This window comes from Lemur catta, chromosome 7 (assembly GCF_020740605.2).
Source record: "Lemur catta isolate mLemCat1 chromosome 7, mLemCat1.pri, whole genome shotgun sequence".
NCBI lineage: Eukaryota > Metazoa > Chordata > Mammalia > Primates > Lemuridae > Lemur > Lemur catta.
This window is the reverse complement of record NC_059134.1, coordinates 46185242-46200205: the sequence shown is the minus strand read 5'-3', so window position 1 is coordinate 46200205 and position 14964 is coordinate 46185242. Positions and strand designations below refer to the sequence as shown.

The 14964-nt window shown below is 39.1% G+C and overlaps 1 long non-coding RNA gene across 1 annotated transcript in view; it reads right to left on the bottom strand.

Moving 5' to 3' along the window:
- The window catches only part of LOC123642242, a 58249-nt gene that overhangs the window by 28529 nt on the left and 14756 nt on the right, over positions 1-14964 (bottom strand). The window lies entirely within an intron of this gene.

The window sequence follows — 14964 nt, the reverse complement described above, 5'->3', positions numbered from 1 at the left end:
ACTCTGCCCATATCTGATATCTTTTCTGAATGTGGGTGGAGAAAATGCTGGGAGATTCTGTTTCTCAAAACCTTTTACTCCGTATCAGACTTCATCCCTGTGGCTCATGCCCATTATCTATCACCAGAACACCTGACAATTTTCCTGACAAGGCCAGTCTGAGAGCTTCAGCTGGTATCTCCAATGCACAGACAATCTTGTATTAAAACAATCATCCCACCAGATTGCAGTATCTTGATTACATTGCTTTCTTTCCTGGCATATTGTGGGCTACTTGGTGGAAAAGAACATCATAGTTGTAACTCCAGTGACTAGCAGAGTATCTAAACATAGTAGGTTATTAGTAATTGCAAGTGAATATTGAATGCCTGGATAAGTGCATGGGTAGATGGACGGATGGATGAACATCTGAGTTCTTTTATTGCTCAGAAATGTAAGTTCTCTGAATAAATGAAGGTTTGATGAATATCGCTAAGAATTTTCGCAACATTCTGGGAATCTATGATTCATTGGTTAGGGTTCCTGCTTCAAAGCATGCCTCTAGGTTCTGACCTTTTAATTTTTTTCTCCCAGTCAGAGTTCCTGATTCCCTATTGCCCAAATTACCTGGTGTCTGAATCCTATTCTGTCTGTTGCGTTTTTCTGATCATCCCTGCCTTTGTTGGCTTGTCTGAGCTTGGACCTTATCTATTTAAGTCACATTGCCTCTGCTCTTCCCTGTCCTTATGCCTTAAAAGTCAATGAATGCCATCATTCTATGAAATGTTGCAGTAGACCTGATTAATAATTTGACATTTCACAAAGGCCCCAATGTACATGCTGTGGAAAGGCATGGCCATAATACTTCTATTCATCTATTTACCCACTTAGCCATGTCATTTTTTGAGCAGATATTATGTTCCGAATACACTATATGTATTTGCAGGCTTAGGATAAGTGAAGACTAAATGGAGTGCCTGATCTCAAGAGGCTTAGCATCTACCGGAAATAGGCTTATAAATTAGTAAGTGTAATAAAGTGCTACAATTAGGTGTTAAGGTAGAAATCTGTACAGAGCATGGTGAGAGATCTGAAGAGAACATGGTCAGTATTGCCTAAAGGAGAAGGCAGGAAAGCTTGAGCTGAGTTAATGAGTAACTGCAAGTAGATCGACACAGTTGGAGGTTAGAACACTAGAGAAAGGAAACAAGCTGAGGCTGCTACTGGGCCCTCATCATAGCTCGACCTTTCCTCTGCTCACTCCTATTTCCTTCTTCCTTCAACAGGTGTTGACCTCAAAGGCATTCCTTAATTAACACCCTGTATGTTTAATTCCACCTCAGAGTCTGCTTTACTGAGAAGACAATCTTGCACCTAAGGAGGCTTTCTGTAGGTAATGAAGAGAAATGAAACAAGAGAATAACATGATGACAATTGTGCTTTAGGAAGATCAATTTAGTAACAATTTGGAGATAATATTTAATAGATCAGTTATTAGGCTATTGTCAGAGCCTGCCCAAGAGTCAATAAGGGCCTGAAGTTAGAAAAAGAAGAATAGAGATGGGGGAATAGAAGAGGTGCTATAGATACGGAATAGAGAGAAATGGGTCATAGATGTAATATGGAGAAAGAGGGAAAATAAGTTGAAAAAGAGAGATGCTCACTGAACTACAGAGCTGACGAAGAACAGGTTTTTCTTGGGTGGGGGAGGTGCACAGGAGAAATGGAGTCCACACTGGCCGTGTTGGGGGTGTCTGTAGGATATCTATATAAAGATGGCCGGGACACACAGGGCGGCTCTGGATTTCCACCACTGCAGCCTGGGCTGGGAAAAGGGAACATGACCATCGTCATCCCATGTGTGGAGGCAAATGGAAGGAACGAGATGAGTTCACTCAGGGAGAGTATTTAATCTTCTGAGAAGAGGGTCATGGACAGAACTCTGGAGAACACCAACACTTAAGACACTGTAAGTGCACCCCGAGGCCATTCTGACTATATTGCTAAGTTGGCTAAAGGGAAGCCGTTTTGCTTCCCGTGTACTTTCGGCTTGTTCTGTCTTAAAAGTTTAAAATTAACCTGCTGCTGGCTTACACAGCTGCTGGGCACAAGATTAGAAAATGATCTTGAGAAAAAACAGATCAAGAATCTGGAATAGGTCAACCGCGTACTGCTGATGACAAAATCCACCAGATGACCTATTGTTTGCTGATAATCATCCAGCAGGTCATAATGACCTGCACAAAGCTTGCTTTCTGCTATGTACCTCCTTTACTCCACCCTTTATGAGCTATTCGGTAAGCAAAGAAAGACCAGATGGTCTCGGAGACCCTTAACTTCCATCTGCTCAGGCTGACAGCACTTGAATAAATCACCTTCCCTTCACCAACACTAGCCTCTTTTGTTTGGTTCTCAGGTGGCAGGTAGCCGAACGCGTGTTTGGCAAAAACACTAGCAGAAGAGGAGCCATGGAAAGGGACTGAGGAAGAACCCTCAGAGTATAGATGGAGAAGGGGGGCAGACATCTGTGAAGGAATGGTAGGCAACTCTGTTAGTGGTCAGTAAGGAATGAAAGGTTACTCGGATTTGACATGTGATGACCAACCATGCATTCATCATCTATCATGTTCCAGGCAGTCTGAGTTATAAGACATTTAAGAAAGAATAATGCTAAGTTCTGTCATATAGTAACTGCAGACCACTAAAGGATAAATACAAATAAGAAACTTCTGGGCAGTGTGATAAAAGCTTTGATTAGGATACAGACACAATGCTGGGGAAAATCAGTTTGGGGGGTAGTTGCTGAGCTAATACAGTCTTTTTGGAGCAACTAGTAATGAAAAAGACCTTGGGAAGAGAATTGGCTTCAACAGGAGAAAAGTAGAGAAGCATTCAGAGAAAGATCAGAGGTATGAAAGGGCCTATTTCAAAATCAATCATTATTTCTCTAATGGCCAAAAATGTATTGTGAAAGAATGTCATTGAGTATTTAAAACACATTCTAACATTTCAGCAAGCTAGACACAACTGTCTGCAGGTTCTCTTCATTCTCCTCTGCAGGATAAACTTCAGTACCATTTTCTATGTAATCAAATCACACAAGTCACATCTCACTCGACAGAGAGGTCTAAAGAGTAAAGGATTCTTCAAAGTTTATCGGCTGAAGCTGCTGCTTGCTCTAGGGCCTACTAAATAAAATTTTATTTCTAACAAATGTAGCCTTTAGTTTTCTACACCCCAGGGACCAGAATTTTGAGCTTAGAAAATAATGCTCTTTCCCAAATTGTATTTTCAATGCTATTTGCGCATTTGCTTAAAAAGAAAAAAAAAAAACCTTTTTCTTTCTGATTTTATAGTTGTGCCTTTTGGCATACATAGAGGTGTTGCCAAAAGCTCGAGGCAGAAGAAGAACAAGGACAAGTGGTTTGAGGAGGAAGGAAAGAGAGTTTACTTTGCTGACAAAGGAGGAAATATGGTAGACCTTCTCATCTCAAAATCCCAAATTTCCTGAACAGAGGCAGAAGTACAGAGCTTTTAAAGGGAGGGTTCTAGGCTTCAGGCAATTACTGTAGTTAACTCTTCTAATTATCCCATCTCTGCTAAACTGCAAAGCCTGTGAACTCTGCCAGCCGCCCACCTGGGGGGCTGGTGCCACCTGGGAGTTTTAACAAAAGACTTAACCAGCCTCAGGGATGCAGGCCATGCTGCAGTTCCCAAAACAGTGGGGGAAGTTTTCCAGATCATTCCCTCTGTTACATATTTCACACTCTCAATATTTTCCTTCCATATCTATGGGAGGAGAGGTGACTACTGTCTTACATAGGGAAGAAAATAAAAACCATCTGCAGTCCCAGCACCCAGAGATGACCACTTTTAATAATTTGAAGAATTTCTTCCACTATTTATTCTATATATCTGTTCCTTCATATTGAAATTGTATTTAGTTTTGTGTCTTGCTTTTTTTAAATATAAACATTCTTCTCTGATATTGTAGGGGGTGAGGGGAAACTTCCCCTTTTCCCCAGAAGGTTCACTGAGAGATCAACTCACAATAAGGCAGATTAATAAGAGAAACAGATTTATTCATTGTGCATAAGGAGAATCAGAGTGATTACCCAATATTGCAATGGGGTCCAGAAACTTATATACTCTCATTTTGGAGGGGAAGGGGAGATGAGAAATATAGATAATTAATTATGTTTAGGGGTAATAAATTGTTACTAGGAAGGATGAATAGATATTTGGGAGAATAAATGGATGGGGGAAGCAGATTGACTTGCAAATGAGTCTTTTTGGAAATTAAATCAACCTGAGAGACAGGTATTATATTTAAAATGATCTGGTCTGGTTGCATTCTTATCTTCTTTCCTGTAATATATCAAGATAACAGGGAGGGGGAGAAAAGTTAATTGTTCTTGATGGATTTGTCTGGTTTTATGCAGATAGACGGAAAGCCCCTCCAAGGCCTGTTCAGATCTCCAAGCGCCTTTATTCTAAATACTCTTTACACCAAGGAGTGATATTTTGGGGTGAAATTTCCTGAGACCAACCTTCAATATTATATTCTGAGATCCTTCAATATTATATTCTGACTTCTGAATGATTAGCTTGAGGTTTCCCTTAAGTGATGTCTCTACATGGTGTATGCCCCTGTATTTTATCTGTCACCACTATTCTTATAAACCTTTTCTGAATGCTCCTCTTTCCACTAGGATCAAAGGCTACCACTTAGTGTCCTTCCCTGTATTTTTCACTGGCTCTTTCCAAAGGACCTATATATGTTTGTTGGTGAGGTGCTCCAGGGCAAGAGCCATGTTTTTTAATCTATTTTTGTTTCCTGACGTATAATAGACTTTTATTTTATATCTGTTGACTTAATAATGACTCTAATGAAATCAAATTAAGTAGCATTCTTGAAAGCCCAGGTGACAACCATTGTGCCAAGGATTTTTATCTGTTTTATGGCTAATCTGTATCACAGTTTTCAGTTTTACAGGTGAACATTATGATCCCATTTGTCAGATGAGGACTGAATGTTTAATATAATTGACTCTAAGTTATGAACTAAAAGTCTTGATTAAGGACAGTGAACTGAAACAGTAAGGGCCCCGACCCACTCCTTCCACCTAATCATAAGGTCAATGCCAGTCTCCACAGAGGCTGAAAATTTTGATAAGAAATTTTGACAAGAAATTAAGGTTGTCTCTAAAATAATAGGCCAGAAAAGATAAGAAAGAAACATTTATAAGGTAATGAATCAAGGAGGGGAGGAGAGAGAGCTTTCTACTAGGTAAGGAGGACTATTTTATCACTGACATTGTTTAGAATTGCCAGCATATAGTTATAATAAAGAGCAGATAGTCTTTAGTTGGTTGTATTATTTGTAAAATTTTCTGTAGGCAACACATCCACTGATTACCTGCAGCAGTACAGACTGCTCCAGCCCATCACATGCCTTAGTATGCTCTGCATACATAAAAGTATTATTGATTATAATAGGTTGTATTTGGCAAGTATCAAATGAGTACAGTGAAAGTGGAAAACAATATCCCATATTTTAATCCAATATCACAATTTACTCCTTTCATTCTATTGTTTGAACATTGTATGTTTGGGTCAAAGATGATAAAAAGAAAAAGCTGGTGCTGTGTGGGGGTGAGGGGAACCTTGCCCTTTCTTTGAAAGTTCACTGAAAGGTCAACTTACAATTAAGGCAGATTAATAAGAGAAAGGTTTATTTACCATGTGCATGGGGAGAATCACGGGGTGATTACCCAATACCCAGTGAAGTTCAGATGTTCTTATACCTGGCTTTTTGGAGGGGAGGGGAGATGAGGGGTGCAGGTAATTCTGTTTAGGGGAGACAAATGGTGCTAGGGAGGAGAAATGGATGGGGGACACAGATTGATTTGTAAATAATTCTCTTTGCAAATTAAATTAACCTGAAGGACAGGTATTATTATTTAAATGATTTGGGCCAGGTCTGGTTGCATTCTTAATTGTTTTTTCCTGCAATATGCTGAGACAACAGGAAGAGAAGGTGAAGTCAATTGCCCCTTTGATTTTTGATGGTCAGTCCGGTTTATGCAGATCGAGGGAAAGCTCCTTCCAATGCTTTTTGATCTCAATGGCCTTTAATTCAAAATATTCTTTATACCAAGGAATCATATTTTGGGGTGAAATTTCCTGAGCTCCTTCAGCTGCAATGAGGGCACAGCAGTAGGCCATTCAAAGATTAATTTAGGATAGCGACTTTTTCAATCAGATATCCGGAAACATCCACACATCCTGGGGCTGTGACCTGATTGTCTCTCAGCTGTGTCCTCTTAGGGGCATTCAGGGCCCTTCAGTAACATATCATTATATGTTTGCATCCTTGTCCTCAAATACCCTGAACACACTTATTTTTTGGTAATAATATGAATAATAGACTTGATTTATTAAGTACTCACTTTGACCTAGACATTAATTTGTATAGATTACCTCATTCATTCTAAGAGTAAGGAAATGAAAATAATCTCCATGTACTATAAAAGCTACTAAGTAGGGGGACAAGCCATTTAAAGCCACAATCTTTGCTTTTTTCATTTTGTCAAGCCTTGTTTTGATCTCCTGAGACCTTGCTTGGGGTAAGCATTCTGCTTGTTGAACATCTATTCTCCTTTCTTCTGCTAAAAGCATCTGTTTTTTCCACTGGGGAATTGCATCTTTCCCATTAGATACACTCATAGTATGCCTGTCAATCAAAGTGCATCATCCCTACTCCAGCCATCCTGACATAGTGGTGACCAAAGCGAGGCCAATCAAGCACTCTGTCTCTAGACCTTGTATTTTAAGCCTAGCATCGCATAGTATCTAGTCATTGACAGAATTTATTAATCCTGTGCTGAAGTCCTAAGGAGACTCTTCATTAGTTTCTATTGTCGAAGTCCCAGAGTTGCCCTAGTTCTGGTCCTTTCTGAGCCTTGTTATTCAAATTTTTCTTTAATTCTGTGAGTTATCCTATAGCTTTCCAATAAATTACTTTTTGGCACAAATTAACTAGCGTTGATTACTGGATATCTGTTGCCTACCAACAAAGAACCCCAATCAACATGGTCACATCCTGTGCTTTGTCTATTAAAAACAAAAAAAGACAAATAAACAAGAAATTGTGGGAAGGGGAAGAAAATTTCTCCTTCACTACCAGAAGGTTCACTGAAAGATCAATTTACAATAAGGCAGATTAATAAGAGATAGAGATTACAATTTTTTTTACCATGCACATGGGGAGAATCACAGAATGATTACCCAATATCCCAGTGGATTCCAGAAGTTTATATACCCTCATTTTAGAGGGGAAGGGAAGATGAGGAATATAGGTAATTCTGTTAAGGAGCAATAAATATTAACTAGGGAGGATGAATAGATACTTGGGAGAATGAACGGAAAACAGAGTGACTTGTAAATGATTCTCTTTGGAAATTAAATTAACCTAAGAGACAGGTAATATCTTTAAAATGAGTTGGGCCAGGTCTGGTTGCATTCTTGATCTTCTTTCCTGCAATATATTGAGATAACAGGGAAGGGAAGGAAAGAAAATTGTTCTTCTTGATGGAGCTGTCTGGTTTTTATGAAGATAGAGGGGAAGCCCCTTCTAATGCCTATTGATCTCTAAGGCCTTTAATTCAAAATATTCTTTATACCAAGGAGTCATATTTTGGGGTGAAATTTCCTGAGCTCCTTCAAAATTAGTAACTAGTCCCTATGGGGACACTTTGTTTTATGCTGTGCCCTTATTCAGATTTCTTCTTGTTTTAGAACAAGCCACTGGTGAGGACTGGAACTTCAATAGGTTTACATAGAGGCATAAAGAGAGCAGAGGGTCAAGGGGTCTCTAAGATAAATTGTGGACTTCCAGAAGACCATTGTACAGATGTGGGTACTGAGAAATAGATGAATACAAAGATCTGGTCAATCTTAAAGTGTGAGTTAATGAACAACCTAGAACCAGACATTATCCACCTACCATAAGGATGGGCTTTTTAATATATGCCTCAACCGCACAGTTACTTCACTTTAAATGTCTTTTTACAATATGAAGACCTCTCAATTTTAACCAACTCCCCTAGAAAATTGTTTTTCAACAAAATCATAGTGTAAAAAGTAATTCATAAAGTTAGGATAATAGTTTCTGTTGTTATTTATTTTAGGAATTGGAGGGATCTCTTCATTTATGAAATTATAGAACATAGAGAGTTTGGCTAAGAGAGCTCCATATCTCTTTCAAGATACCTTGAGCATTAAATGACCCAGATGCCTGGTTCTAAGGAGCAGCTTATGATTCTAATCCATGTGCTGAAGGTGACTTTGTTTTTGGCCAGTGCCCCAGTTTTGTTAAGGCATTAGTTTTAATTTCTCAAAAACAGGACCTCTCCATGAAAGGTTTTATGAAAGGGGAGTGACAGACAAGATTCTGTCTGTTGGAGAATCACTCCTGCAGCAATAAAAAAGTTGATTGGAAAAGCACTTAAGTTGGGTCAGGTAGACCAGTCAGGAGGCTATTGCAATAATACAGGAAAGAAGTCATAAAGGTTTAAATCATGGCCCTTTTTGAAGTGAGGAAGAGAAAATGACAATTAATGATTCTGCATTCACTGGAGCTCAGTTTACATGGGCCATCTCATTTGCAGCACTTTATCTACTGAAGGCATTAAATGCTACCAGGCACACCTGCTTCTTAACTTGAGCATCACTCAAGAATAGAACTCAAGCCAAGTAAAATGCAATTTTCTCAGTATGGGACTTCATCTAAAAAGTAGTGAGCACAGCAGTTCCTAATTGCTAGACTGGCGACTCTTTACCTAGGTAGGGAGATCAATTTGAAATAACAACAACAAAACAGGATGTATTCTGTGGCAGACATCTCTCCAAAGACAATCTAGCCAAGGGGAGGTCTGCAAAATCCAAACCTGCTATAAATAGGAAGTTCCAAAGGAAAGCTTCCAAGTTCTTAGGAATGGAACAAGAACCAAGAACCCATAGTATAAACGACTTTATATTTCCAATGTTATGAACATTCTCTGATTTGGTTACGAGATGGAGTGGTCAATGCTGGCTTTTACCAGGGTCCTAAAATATGTAACTGACCATGTGCCTTTACTGCTAGAGACACTTCTCAATCATAAAGACCCCAGAGCCACAGTCCAGCCATAATGTTGGGACAGTTTAGGGGATAGTATGGGCTGTTACAAATCATTGTTATTAATTAAAAAGAGTTAAAGTATGGAAGCTTGAAAATACTTATTTTTTCTTATTACAGCCAATTCAAGATTATATCTAAAATAAGATCACACTCACCCAGTGGCATTACACCATTCTTTCTTGGCTGTAGAGGAAGGGGCTGAAATGCTAGGTCACTGGGGAATTGAATTGTTTTCAGTATGCTCATGGGAGGAAGGTGCAAATGTGATGATTTCAGTTAAAAAAAAAAAAGGTTGATAATCACTGACCACAAGAAGATAGATACTCTTTTAATGATGTTCATAATGAAGGAGCTCAGGAAGTTTCACCCTAGAATATGACTCCTTGGTATAAAGAGTATTTGGAATTACAGGCCCTTGGAAGGAGCCTTCTCTCTCTCTATCTGCATGAAACCAGACCCACCAAAAAGAACAATCTACTTACCTTCCCCTCCCTGTTATCTCAATATATTACAGGAAAGAAGCTCAAGAATGCAAATAAACCTGGCCCCAATCATTTTAAATTTAATACCTGTCTCTCAGGTTAATTTAATTTCCAAAGAGAATCATTGTCAAATCAATCTATTTTCCCCCATCCATTCATTCTCCCAAGTATCTATTCATCCTCCTAGTAATTATTTATTGTTCCTCAAGAGCATTACCTATATTCCTCATCTCTCCCTTCCCTCCAAAATGAGTATGTATAAATTTCTGGATCCCATTGGGATATCAGGTAATCACTCTTTGATTCATCCTGCATACACAGTAAATAAATCACTCTTTGATTCTTCCTGCATGCACAGTAAATAAATCTTTCTCTTATTAATCTGCCTTATAGCGAGTTGGTCTTCCAGTGAACCTCCTAGGGTGACAGGGAAGTCTCCTCACACCCCCACAATAGCCTTTAGAACCTGGTCCCAACCTCCTCCTCTTCTTCCATGGTCTCTCTGCCCAGGACACACTTGATGTTTGGCATTCTTAGAATACAGGGCATTTTACCTCTTTCTTTTGCCTGGAATGTCCTTCTTCTTCCTCCACCCTCCAGTCTCTCTGAAGTGCCCTCTGACTCTCCTACTGAGAGCCAGGTGGCACACAGCATCCTCCACCTCTAATTGCAGCACCAACCTTGCTTTACAAGACTTATGTAGTAAGAGGCCATCTCCTTTAAAAGATTGCCAACCCTTAATTAAGGGCAGGTACTCTGTCTTAGTCACATTTCCAACATGCTTGACTTACAGCAGTGCTCAATGTTTAGGAAACGTTTGGTAAATATTGAGGCAGTAACATCAGGAAGTGTTAGATGTGTGGTAATTTTCCATGTCACAAGCCTAATGAAAATCAAAAAACATCTATTTTGACATGTGTCCTTTTTTTTTTGCTGGAAAGAGAATTACTTCACATCTTGGTTATGTTAATTTAGTAAATATTTCCTGAACATTTCTGGTGGTGATATCATGATCAAAGATTAATAAAACATTATCCTTACCCTCAAATTTCTCAGAAGATAATGAGACACATACTTAACCCCAGCCTTACCATTGAATATGTAGGTGTATGTGCCCATAAGTACACATCATAATGAACTTCAGAATAATTGCAGGAAGTTAGTCTGGGCTAGAATGGGGCCATGGGGTCAACCTTATACTCACAGAACAGAGCTGAGGAAAGTAGAAATTAATTCTGATATTAATTATGATTAGAGACCGGAATGTGGGGACTTCCAGATTTAAGGTAGATAGTGGCTTAAATTCACTTCCTCTTAGATTTGAGTCATACTTTTTTACAGACTTGAAAAGATCCCTGACTAAATTCTCTGAGAAATAGAAAATGAAGTCCTCAATCCTGTGTAAAAATCTCCTCTTCCCTTCTCAGTTAAGTTGAAACACTTGACAGCCCAGCCTTCAGGAGATTGCTTGCAGGGCTGAGTTTTCTCATCCTGAATTTAAAGTTCAATATTTGGGATTTAGTCAGCAGTAGGAGATGGGATCCTAAGAAAGTGAGAGAAGGTTATCTAATGATTACCCTGTAACAGTGAAATGCATAATGGAAAGGAGGAGAGATAAATGGCACTATAAGAGCAGCATTTAGAGTCTCAAAGCCTTGGCCTAAGTTGCTTGTCCTAAGTAAATCCCATTTTCAGGTGCCCTGACTGGTCAGCGGGAGGGAGATCTACATCTGATGATGCCACAGCAAGAGATGTAATTTCCAAATGCTGGCTTAAAAGACAGGCAAAAGCTGTGGGGGTATTCATCATAAAGTTTCAAATATCCAGACTTGGAGAACATTTGGAGGATTCCGAGGGTTGTTCTTTGACCTCGGTCAACCCCAGAAGACATACCATGGATTCAATAAAAAAGGCTGCATAAAGCAATGGAAAAAGCATTAGCTTGTGAGTCTGTAGACCTGGGCTGGTTTCTAATTACACCACTATATGTCTTTAAGCAAGTCACTTAACTTCCCTGAAGCTCAATTTCCCTACCAATAATATTGATACGATTGTAATCCACCATGATTTTGCCTAAATACTACTTACCATAAACTCCATAAACTCAATGAATGGTGGTTGTTATTATTAATATCATAGTGGGAAAGGTTAAGACAAAGAAGAGGTTAAGACTAACCTCTGAACTAGGTGTATCCAGGGCCAAATCCTGGTCTCTATCATTTAAAAAGTTTGTAATCTTTTATTTCTTAAAGCTTTGTAATCTTGAAGAGAAGTTATTTAATCTCTTTGTGATTCAGTTTCTTAGTTTGCAAATGAGTATAATAATAATTACAAGAATACCAGCCTCATAGGTTTGTGGTGAGGATCAAATAAGATGATACACTTAACCCTCTCAATATAATGCTTATCACTTAGTAAGCGTTCAATAAAAGTTAGCTATCATCATCTTCATCATTCTCATCAATGGCATACCTCAGTAGCCTCATCATAATGAAAGTTACTGTTTATCGACAGAGTCTATGTGCTGGGCACTGTGTACTTCATGTGCATCATCCGATAGGGCTTGCTGTTTCCTGGGCTAGAGTGTGATGGAGTCATCATTGCTCACTGTTACCTCAAACTTCTGGGCTGAAGTGATCTTCTCGACTCAGCCTCCAAAGTAGCTGGGACTATGGGTGTGCACCACCACCCCTGGCTTAATCTGCACAATTGTGGGCTGTGGCAGGAGAGAAATGAGCAGAAAAATGGCACTGAGTCCTGGGACTGGTGAAAAAGGCCTTGATCTTGGCATAGGCCCTGAATTTCCTCAGTTCCATGCTTTTGTTCAAATGGTTTCCTCTCTTAGAAATTCCTTCTCTGCCTGGAAATATCCCACTTTTGCTTTAAGGCCCCATCTAAATGTCACCTTATACCAATTATGGGTTTCCAGCCACCCTCAGTGTTTTAGCTGATTTCCTCTGTGTTCCTCCAGTTAGTGCCCATAGCATTTTTATAGAGATTACCACCTGTGTTGTAACTGTTCATTAATTTGTTTACCTCTCCCATGATCCATAACTTCATTGGGGGAATAATGTCTTATCTTATTCATGTTTGTAACCTCAGTATCCAGCACAGTGCTTGGTACATAGTAAATGCAAAACATATGTTAATTTGCAAAGTGGGTAAGTTTGCCTCTGAGTTGTGTCAGTGCACAAATACCTGGCACTAACACCCCAGCCTCTCAGACTTAAGTTCCATTTGCAAAGAACGAACTACATTAAGTCTTCACTTAACATCACTGATAGGTTCTTAGAAATGGCAACTTTGAGAAAAAGGATGTGGTGAGATTTGATAAATGTTGACATGGATGTGGAGAGATATGAACACTCATACGCTGCTGGTGGGACCGCAAACTAGTACAACCTCTGTGGAAAGTAATATGGAGATACATCAAAGAGCTACTTGAGCCAGCAATCCCATTACTGGGTGTCTACCCAAAGGAACAAAAGACATTCTATAAAAAACACATCTGCACTAGAATGTACATAGCAGCACAATTCATAATTGCAAAGATGTGAGAACAACCCAAGTGCCCATATATACATGAGTGGATTAAGAAAATGTGGCATTTGTATACCATGGAGTTCTACTCAGACACACACGCACACACACAAAAAAGGTGATTTAGCACCTCTTGTATTATCCTAGATAGAGCTGGAGCCCATTCTACTAAGTGAAGTATCACAAGAATGGAAAAACAAGCACCACATGTACTCACCATCAAATTGGTATTAACTGATCAACACTTATGTGCACATATAGTAGTAACATTCATTGCATGTGGGGCGGGTGTGAGGGGAGAGGAGGGGCTGGGTATATTCACAGCTAATGGGTGCAGTGCGCACCGTATGGGGTATGGACATGCTTGAAGCTCTGACTTGAGTGGAGCAAAGGTAATATATGTAACCTAAACATTTGTACCCCCATAATATGCTGAAATAAAAAAAACAAAAAAAGGAAAAATGATATATAATGAAACCAATTTTATCACAGGCTAATTGATATAAACAACAGCTAAGTTACCATAGAATATTTTTATCATAAAACCATCGCCAAACTTTTAAATAAATACCCAAAACACTTCTAATATTAAAAATTAAAATAAATGTGAGCTATAATGCATATTTAAGAAAGAGTAATAAAAATGAGTGAGATAACTACTTACCTAATTTTTGGTGAATCAGCGAGTGATGGTGGTTACAATGATGGTGGGTTAAATCAAGGAATAAATGCTTGCAAAGCAAAAATTGTAAGAAGTACATCCTACCACCACCTGGTTCGAAAACAAACAATCACAAATATGGCAGGCTTGCAGAGTGCTTTCATACCACATCATTTATTGCCATGAATTTGTATGATATACTTTATGAATTTTTATTTTATAATAATTTATATTCATTCATTCATTTTCCAACCCAGGAACCCACTGCGGATGGGATGCCATCACATCGTAGAGTGTACACACACACACACACACACATACACACACACACAAATGCTCACTGACTCAGACTGGGAACCTTTAGACACCCCAAAGAAACTAACCTGCACATCTTTGGAATGTGGGAAGAAGCCAGAGTACTGGAGAAAACCCAGATATGAGGAGAATGTGCAAACTTCACACAGTGGCCCTGGCCAGGAATCAATATTTTTTCTCATCAATGTTATAATGAAATGACATTGAACAAAATGATGTTATTAAAGGAACTGCTGTATTCTTTAAGCTGTAAAAATCTTCTCTTTGTATGTAAACGAATGGTAAGAGCTGCTAAGTACATGAAATAGTAAGTATTTTGTTGAATTATTCAGATTATAACTGGACATGTAATTGATGGATTTGATCTGTAAATGGGAATGAAGTCTGATGCCTTGTGATCTTTTTTTTTTATTTCAGCATATCATGGGGGTACAAAAGTTTAGGTTACGTATATTGCCCTTGCCTCTCCACCCCCCGAATCAGAGCTTCAAGCGTGTCCATCCCATAGATGGTGCGCATCGCACTCATTGTGTAGGTATACACCCATTCCCTCCCCCACCCACATCTGCCCAACACCCAATTAATGTTATTCCTAAATGTGCTCTTAGGTGATGATCAGTGAAACCAATTTGATGGTGAGTACATGTGGTGCTTATTTTTCCATTCTTGGGGTACATCACTTAGTAGAATGGGTTCCAGCTCTATCCAAAATATTTCCTATATGAAGCTAAACTTATCCGCCCATCAGATTCCAGTGCCCAGCCAGGCAAAACCACTACAGAGCTTTCTGGGGGAGATGGCTC